At 39.7% G+C, this 9,092-nt stretch overlaps 1 protein-coding gene across 1 annotated transcript in view; it reads left to right on the top strand.

The window, feature by feature from the left end:
• Positions 1-6,977: 6,977 nt before the first annotated feature.
• Positions 6,978-9,092, top strand: part of LOC139450634 (bridge-like lipid transfer protein family member 1) — a 92,042-nt gene continuing 89,927 nt past the window's right edge. The window contains exon 1 of the mRNA XM_071232420.1: positions 6,978-7,050. The gene's annotated coding sequence lies outside the window, so the exon portion shown is untranslated. The remainder of the gene's footprint in view (positions 7,051-9,092) is intronic.

The raw sequence follows: 9,092 nt of genomic DNA, 5'->3' as shown, positions 1-9,092 counted from the left end.
TTTCAGTTAACACATACAGTTAATACCTCAAACTCATTTATCAGATTCAGATTTAGATTCTTTATTCTCCATAAACCACCATGAAGCACGTGATATTTTACGGGTGCTTCACACATATATATGCAATACTTATTTCAAAAAAGACACAGAACGTCTTTTGTGTTTTGTTTATTTGTTGTTTAATGCCACAATCAGCCATAGTCCAGAAATAGTCAACACCAAAGGCTGGAACTGCAGGAAGACTGTTCGACATAATGGGAAAGTTGACAAGTGGAAATTTGAAATCCACTCTGTTGTCATTCATCCTTGTGGAGAGGCTGCCTGACCAGAGCGACGGCGATTCGAATCCTTTTTCGACCTGACCGGATTCGAGAAAGTACTCACATTTATTCTAGGGCTTATAGATCCTGCCATCGATTTAACCATTATATTGCCTTTTTTGTAACAACGATTACGCGTTTTCAATATAATTTGTTGATTATTCACTAATCTTGTGAGGTCATTCACTGATATATGTGTTAACCTTTGCGTTTCAATATAGAAATCACCCCGAAACATATGACAAGTAAGTCTGGAAAGACTGGGTCACCTGGAACCTTTGAATATAATTAAATGAAGTAAAATGGGTTAAACGTTGCATTCAAAACTATTTCACTTATAGCGAAGCTAACGAAATATATAATGGAACTTATTCCTGTAACTCTTTAGCCCCGACTGTTGTAATATTATTTACCAGAGGCAGACCAACAATTTCACATCCAGAACCGAAGAAAAGCAGGGTTAGAAACTAACAGTTTTTATCCACTAGTCCTTATAGTGATAACATATATAGCAAAACCCTTAAAATGGGCCAATTTCTACTTGTCCTTAGGGTGGCGGGCGGGTAGCCTAGTGGTTAAAGCGTTCGCTCGTCACGCCGAAGACCCGGGTTCGATTCCCGACATGGGTACAATGGGTGAAGCCCATTTCTAGTGTCCCCGCCGTGATATTGCTGGAATATTGCTAAAAGCGGCGTAAAACCATACTCACTCACTCACTTGTCCTTAGGATACCTTTACTATAGGGCAGTTTGGTAAGGACTACAGGACTAGTGCCAATTTCTAACGCCGAAAAGGCGAAAAGAAAGCAGACAGGCTTGTGAAAGGTCGTAACACACTCTGACTAATAAGATATACCATTCAAAAGAAGGTAAAGAATACCCCGTTCTTTCATATTACTAAATTATATATAATCTGTCGTGCCAGTAGATATTGCTGTGAACTGTCAGTGACCCCAGTTAACGCTGAAGGCTGACTGCGGAAACACGTATTATAGTTTGATATTGAACACATCAGTCGCGACAATTAGTGATTATTGTGCACATTGTAGACTGTTGACTATGGGCATAATGAGTATAGGTAAATATTGATGTTGCTTGATGAGTGGGTCGAGCTCGGTAAACCAGATCCAGCTTTATAATAAAGCCATGGCCAGACAAGTCAGGGAAACCGCAGCATGGGCGAGGGATGAAGTAATGGTGGGCCAAGACGAGCCGAGCTGAAACTAGCAGCCCTTCCACAAACTGGTTGCACTTATGCTGACAGTCCGAGCCCTGATCCTGTCCTGTTACTATGCAGGCTTGAATAAAAGTACCTATCAGCCCCAGTGGCGACCTTGTTACAACGTACTGGCTATTCTACTTGTCTAACGGGATCGGGTGGTCAGGCTCGCTGACTTGGTTGATTCAAGTCATCGTATCACAATTGCCTGGATCGATGCCCATGATGTCAATCACTGGATTGCCTGCTCCAGACACGATTATTTACAGACCGCTGTTGTATAGCTGGACTATTGCTGAGTGCGGCGTTAAACAAGAAACATGCCAACTCCCATACATAACATAGACTTACGGCAGTCTTAGCACTAAGATCGCCTTGTGAAACGGGGCCCAGGACAAAGGTACAGACAAATATTTTTGAAAAATACTAAATGTATCTATGCAATATACAGTGGAGTCTGTCTGAACCGGACTTGAGCCGACACTAAATTCCAGTTTAGGCAAAAGTATTATGAGGTCACACTTTCTTTATTTTATTGTTTTTGGATTTTTTGCTAACAAATTATCTTAGTGGGTCAAAATATAAAGATAATCGTGGGGCACAATAGTTTTGCATTTTCATAAATGCGTTAGGGTCGGTTGGTTTTAACGACCAAAACATCATGCTAATTCAGTTTGCAGTGCAGGGTTATTATACAGTAACATGTACATGTATACTTACGTCAGCGGGGTAACCTAGTGGTTAAAGTGTTCCTCGTCGCATCGAAGACCCGGGGACGATGCCCGACATGGGTACAGTGTGTGAAGCCCATTTCTGGTGTCCCCCACCGTGACAATGTTGGAATATTGCTACAACGGTAAAACTAGACTCACCCCCTCTGTCCGAGACGACTTTCTCTCGCCATTTAATGCGTTTACAGTGGAATGAAGCACTATTTATTGGAAGCATTCATGAAACTATTATTTATAAGTGACCGGTTTCTGTATATAATACAAGTCATTATTATGTTCTAAACCATCAAAGATGGTCAGGGAAACATTATAATTTTTCATTGTCAACATGAATTGATCTGCTTTTTTGTTTTGTCCTGTCAGTTTCAAACACTGAAACAAGATTTGACGCCTTGACGGTGTTTATACAAATATATATCATGTCTTCCTATGTCCAAGGGGCGGTCGGGTAGCCTAGTGGTTAAAGTGTTCGCTCGTCAGGCCGAAGACCCGGGTTCGATTCCCGACATGGGTACAATGGGTGAAGCCTATTTCTGGTGTCCCCCGCCGTGATATTGCTGGAATATTGCTAAAAGCGGCGTAAAACCATACTCTCTCATTCACTCACTCACTCACTCACTCCTATATCCCAGCTAAAAATGGCAAGCTTTACAAGCATAGCTTGTTACCTTTACTGCCAGGTTAAAATTGCTGAATTCATCTATAAATCTCAACGGTCTGCTAGCGAAATGCAAGAAGTTAAAGCCATTCACTTATCAATACCTACCGGTATATCTTTATAACAACCAAAAGTCCGTCTCTCTTTTCCAATCTGTTGCATTTGTAACGAGTCAGTATTAAAGCAACATAATACATGTCCGAAATCGGCATTTGTTAACCATGCAGTATAGACTGTAGTGAGTATGGATTTACGCCGCTTTGAACAATATTCCAGCAATATGACGGCGGGGGACACAGGAAATGGGTACACATTGTACCCTTGTCGGGAATCGAACCCGGACCTTCGGCGTGACGAGCGAATGCTTTAACCACTAGGCTACCCGACCGCCCCAGTATAGACTGTAAAAGCGACAACAAAAATACAATATAACCATTTATTCACACTGCTCAGTTCACATATTCTAGCATACAGTTTGGCCATTTTTAATATTATTGGCTTTCATAACAATCATTAGCAATTCATTTTTCATAGCACACATTCAAACATTTTGCACACTTTTAATTCAATAAACCCCATGCAATAATACATGTACAATGTTGGTGAGGGTAATTGGTGATTATCCCTTAGAGTAGGCATAAGCACCAATTAATGTACACATCATTGTCCCACATAAGAACTTCACACACAGTGGTCTGTGATCTTAGTTCTCTTCTTAGTGTCCTTAATTGCTTTCAAAGACAGCATCTTGTTGTTGGTTTAGTGTTAAACTACAACGTTGTTGGAAGTCGGCGGGTGTAACAAGAAGTTTACACAGTCAGTGGTTAGAATAATCATGTTTTGTTATATGAAACACACAATAAAACAAGTCTTTATTGTTTAGAATCAATGTTTTTTGCGGTAGAGCTCATACTTCCTGAAGCGATAGGAAGTACTGAACGGATTTTCTGGCTTTTATAACTATTGTTTCATAACAACATCCTGGTCACCATATAGTATACAGATCTGCTGTGGCGAATCATTTCCGTGTTAACAGCCGATGCGAATCATGTCTAAAATTGTCATAGTGGTAAAATTGGTCATTTTTTCCTCAATGTTTATATAATAGTTAACTGTGGTAATAGTCTTTGTGTTATTAAGTTAAATGTAAAGTGCTGTATTCAGTCAGTTCAACGACGTATATAGATTCTATATACGTCTTTGGTCAGTCTCACATGTGAAGGTCGCAGCTATCTTGAAAATTGTATAACATCCTTGGAGCATGGTCACTATTATCTATCTGTACGTGTCTCAGTCGCTATCGCAATGACCGCTTGGCACACGTTTGGTGATACGTCCAACTCATATCAATATTTTCGGACTATTCATCAATTATTATTCAACTTATATGGACATCACTTGGTCAAACTTCTTAGGAAAGCCTTAATCCCTATTCTTGGCGCGCGAACTCAAATTTTCATTCAAGGTGTCTAGAGTATATATTCTGACTAGCCCCGGGGGTACCCCACCCAACTCCCAATAAAGGGGCTGGCCATCGACACTTTGTTCACTCTTATATACACATGCACAAAAGTTAAGCGCCACTCTTGATTTCACGTGTGGGAATCAGAAATACGAAATATGATGATGTATGACTGAATTTGGCTTCCTTAGTTTCATGAACCCAAATTTGTCCAGATACCACAAGGAAAGCGTGCTTTACGTGTTGCTGCAGTTCCCCTAACCTATAAATAGTGAAATTCAAGTTTCAGACACGTGCTTGCATTTTGCTCCTGTGTGAGATTCCCCTTCCAATAGAGGTTGAAAATCAGCATCGTGAGGAGAAAGTTAACGAACGCTGAAAGATGGCAAGTGATACGCATGAAAAATGCTGGCATGTCGATCATGCAGGGCCATTGCAAGACAAACGGGTCGTCATCACAGTGTTATCACTCGTTTGATTGTCAAACATGGTCAAACCAATGATGTCAATGACAGGCATAGGTCTGGTAGGCCAAGAAAGACCTCTAACAGAGAGTATAGACGTCTTTTCAGGATAGTCAGACGAAATCCATTTGCCACTTTAACAGATTTGGAGTCAACGTAACACTCGTTTTGCACCAAGGAACATCCAGAAGACCTTAGCATGTGGCGGGGGTCTGTCATGATATGGGGTTGTGTTTCCTTCGGCTGCAAGCTTCCGCTGGTGACAATTCGTGGAAACCTGAATGGCCAACAATACCAAGATGCCGTTCTTCGTCCAGTGGTAGTGCCTCATTTTGACAGCCATCCTCTTCAGACAAGACCTGTTTACATGGACGACAATGCTAGACCACACAGATCTCGGGGAGTTTTGGCTTATTTGCGTAAAGCAGCTATTGCCACTCTTCCTTGGCCGGCCTGTAGTCCGGATCCTAATCCGATTGAGCATCTCTGGGAATTCTTGGCCGGAACATCAGACATCGTGATCCCCCAGTTCAAAATCTCGCTGGACTCGAAGCCGCACTTCATGAAGAATGGATTCGTTTGCCTCACAGAAGCATTCAACGACTTGTAATGAGTATGAGGCGTAGGGTTGAAGCTGTGGTCAATGTCCGTGGATCATACACACGTTACTGTCGTTTCTGTCTTGCAATAGACTCTGCATACACTCCCTAGGGTGTCTATGTGACACCTGATATGGTCTGCTGATATCATGACAGTTACATGACAAAAAATGTTTTTCAATGTTTTCTAAAACTTCAATTTCTGGTCTTCGGTAAAATTCCTTTCTGCTCATATTCTTTTGGAACACAAGATAAACTTGCTTTGGGACAACGTTTGCATCATATTTACGGCTTATAACAATCGTACATGTCGTTATAATAGTCATCATTAAGTGCCAAAAGTAACAGCTCACAAATATGGTGGGTGGCGCTTAACTTTTGTGCATGTGTATATATAATAATTGTTTAATATCACACACTATTGTGGTCACTGCTTCTTTAATGAAAACTGTAAATGTTTTATGTGAAATTAATTTGTACTTTATATGTAAAAATATTTCTTATTTTAAATGTGAATCGATGACTGTCGAAAAATCCCCAATAAAGAAGCTGGCCATAGACATTTTATTGATTTATTTCTTTGAAGGTGGTGCCCGATCCCGAGCTAATTCCCAAAGGCTAATTCTAGATATTGTGACGGTTTGAATACGAAAGTGTCGAACCATCATAAAATCATAAACATTCATGGTGTACGAACACGCTTTTTTCAGTACGAGTCATCCAGTTGAATAGGTACGGGTGGGTACGGGTTATCCAACACTTGTTTACGAGTCCCGCAAATAACTAAGGCACGAATCTTTCCCGGTTGTGGTTGTAGTAGTAGCTAGCATTTAGCCTACAATACTGAGGACATGTATTGTACAATCATTTAACAACAATTAAGGCCCTCTTACAAAACGCGCCACAGAATGCGTCGATGTCTTCAGAAACCAATGCCTTTCGTGAGGGGCGACTGTGCTTGTCGTAGGTGACTAGCGGGATCGGGTGGTCAGGCTCATATTGACTTGGTTGATGTTATCGTATCTCATTGCATTAGAATGGATGCTCATGATGTTAATGGCTGGGTTGTCTGGCCCAGACACAGATATTTACAGACCGCAGCCATATAGCTGAAATATTACTGAGTTCGGCGTTAAACAAACAAATCATTCCATAAGCTTGCCATGGGTCCGCGGTACTGAATTTCGCGAGCCGGTCAGACACGATTGCTCATATGCAACGCGTGTTGATGAAGCGACCCCTTTTCTGATACTAAGCAAAATACAAAGGCTGTAGGGAGTAATAGTGTTACTTTTCGTCTCGTAAACTTAGAATCTTCGAAAAGTGCACTCTATTTACCATATATGCTGGTAATATGTTTCATTGTAGATACATCATCAATATCATGCCATACAAACAATATGTATATTTTAAAAAAACATCATTGTATTTGTAATAATGGCTTGACTAAAGCGACAAGAAGTCGAAAAGTATTCTGAGCTAACGTGAACGTACAGTGCAGATCTGGAAGGTTTCCGGAAATGAGCTTTCACGTAGCTATGTCATATTCCGTATTATTATCTTGTGAGCCGGTGTAAAGTCTTTACATTTGGATGCAGGTAAATGTGCATTATGTTTATTGTGTCAACTTTGTAATGTTCAGTGTGGAAATATTCAAAGGAACAGCTGTCTCCCACGTATTGTACTTTGAAGTTTCGTATATCATTGTTTCTGCATCCACTCCGTCTCCAAGCCTCCACCCTCCGTTTATGTTTATATCATCGACTTGCCTTCAAATTAATTTTGTATTGATAATCAAGAGCCATGATTTGTAATATTTGGCAGTTGATGTAATAGTAATGAAACAAATTGTGCGGTCAAAAATGATGACAATGTGCAGTGAATAACTGAGACATGTAAATTATTCAATATCAATAAAATTTTGTTATGTGTCTACATTTTGTTGTGGTGTAGGCGATCAATTTTACCTAGAAGTGTAATCTAAATTATCCAAATTGAAATGGACACAAGACTAAAGAAGGTATGATAAGACCACTAGCTAATGAGTCCTAGATTAGTGAAAAGTAGTACTGGCTCAGAGAATAGTAGTAAAAACAACTACAGCTGTACCAGGTCTACTCGATCTCTGTAGTACTAATTTCCTTCTGAGGCCATCCATGTTTGAATTGAAACCACCAGGACATTTGTTTACATTATGGTTGTCTGGAGTGAATATGTAGCGCCCTGATACATTTTCAATAGTATAATATGACATTAAAAGTATATTCTTGTTTATTGACATTTACAATTGCCTTGCTGCACACAGCATATATACTGTATTCGACGTAATAAGCGCCCACAGCGATATTTGCTAATATATTGGCTAGTGAACAATCTCAATTAGCACCCCTTCCGATTGATCAATGTACACAAGACTTATTTGTTCCCGTATAATATGCACTTGTGTGTTATATGCATCCTTAATTATGGGCAATTAAATTCTGGAAAAATATATCTGTCATATAGACTCTGTAAACATTTCAGGCTGTCAGCATAAACCACAAAATTTACCTTTCAATTCTGTTTTTTTCACCAAAAAAATATTCTAATAAGAGCCCCCATTTCAAATTTTTAAAGCGCCCTGGGTGCTTATTACGTCGAATACGGTAAGTGTAATCCTGCTTAATTTGTTAAACTACAAGAATTTTGCAGCAGCCTTCTAAGAAATTTTATTATACAATGTTATACTGCCCACTTTTTAATAAATTGTAGACTATGATAAGTACAGTGTCATTTATTCTGTGTAATTCAATGAAAATTTACGTAGAAGCTAATTTCTGCCATCACTTCACACGATGTACAGATGAAATTGCATGTTGTCTCTGTAGATGGCAGGAATTGTGGGATCTATCATGCCTGTAATACTATTTCTGAATTTATTCTAGATATTGCAATATCTTTGAATGCATCTGCAAGGTCACTGGTATTCCTACTTTAATATTTATTGTGTCTGTCACTCTGTCATTAAAAGTAGTGTATTCAACGTAATAAGCGCCCAGGGCCCTCTCAAACTTAGAAATACGGGGCTCTGATAGAATATGATTTTTGTGAAAGAGTTGCAAGATCGTAATTTTCGTGGTTTATGCTTACCATTGCTTACAGCCTGAAATGATACAAAAGAAAAGTCCGGCGTATTATACACAACAGATATATCTTGTGTGTATTATACACAAATAAATAAATCTTGTGTACATTGATCAAACGGAAGGGTGCTAATTGGGATTGTTCACTAGCCAATATATTAGCGAATGTCGCCGTTGACGCTTATTAGAGCGGGGCGCTTATTACGTTGAATACGGTATTGTTAAAATCCTGGCAGTGAACATTCACCCCAGAGCTGCAAGCTATATATAAAGACACAAGCCATTTCAGGCGTATTTGGGAGGTTCATATATTTTTTGAACCGGGGGTCCCAGGCGGTTATTGGTAGGACCGGATTTATCTCATGATGTTTTGTCATCAACATGAATACAGCTCAATGGAATTCTTGTCTTGTACAGCCCTCACTACGAAATTAGTAACATGGTCCAGCGTAATAATGCAACACAAGCCCCGCCCATTCTATTTTCAGCCAATCAGGAAACAGTATTTTCCTTCGGTT

This window comes from Haliotis cracherodii, unplaced genomic scaffold, assembly GCF_022045235.1.
Source record: "Haliotis cracherodii isolate W230 unplaced genomic scaffold, xgHalCrac1.p SCAF_8, whole genome shotgun sequence".
Lineage (NCBI taxonomy): Eukaryota > Metazoa > Mollusca > Gastropoda > Lepetellida > Haliotidae > Haliotis > Haliotis cracherodii.
Note: the sequence above shows the minus strand (reverse complement) of the source record. Positions and strands in the feature narration are given on the sequence as shown.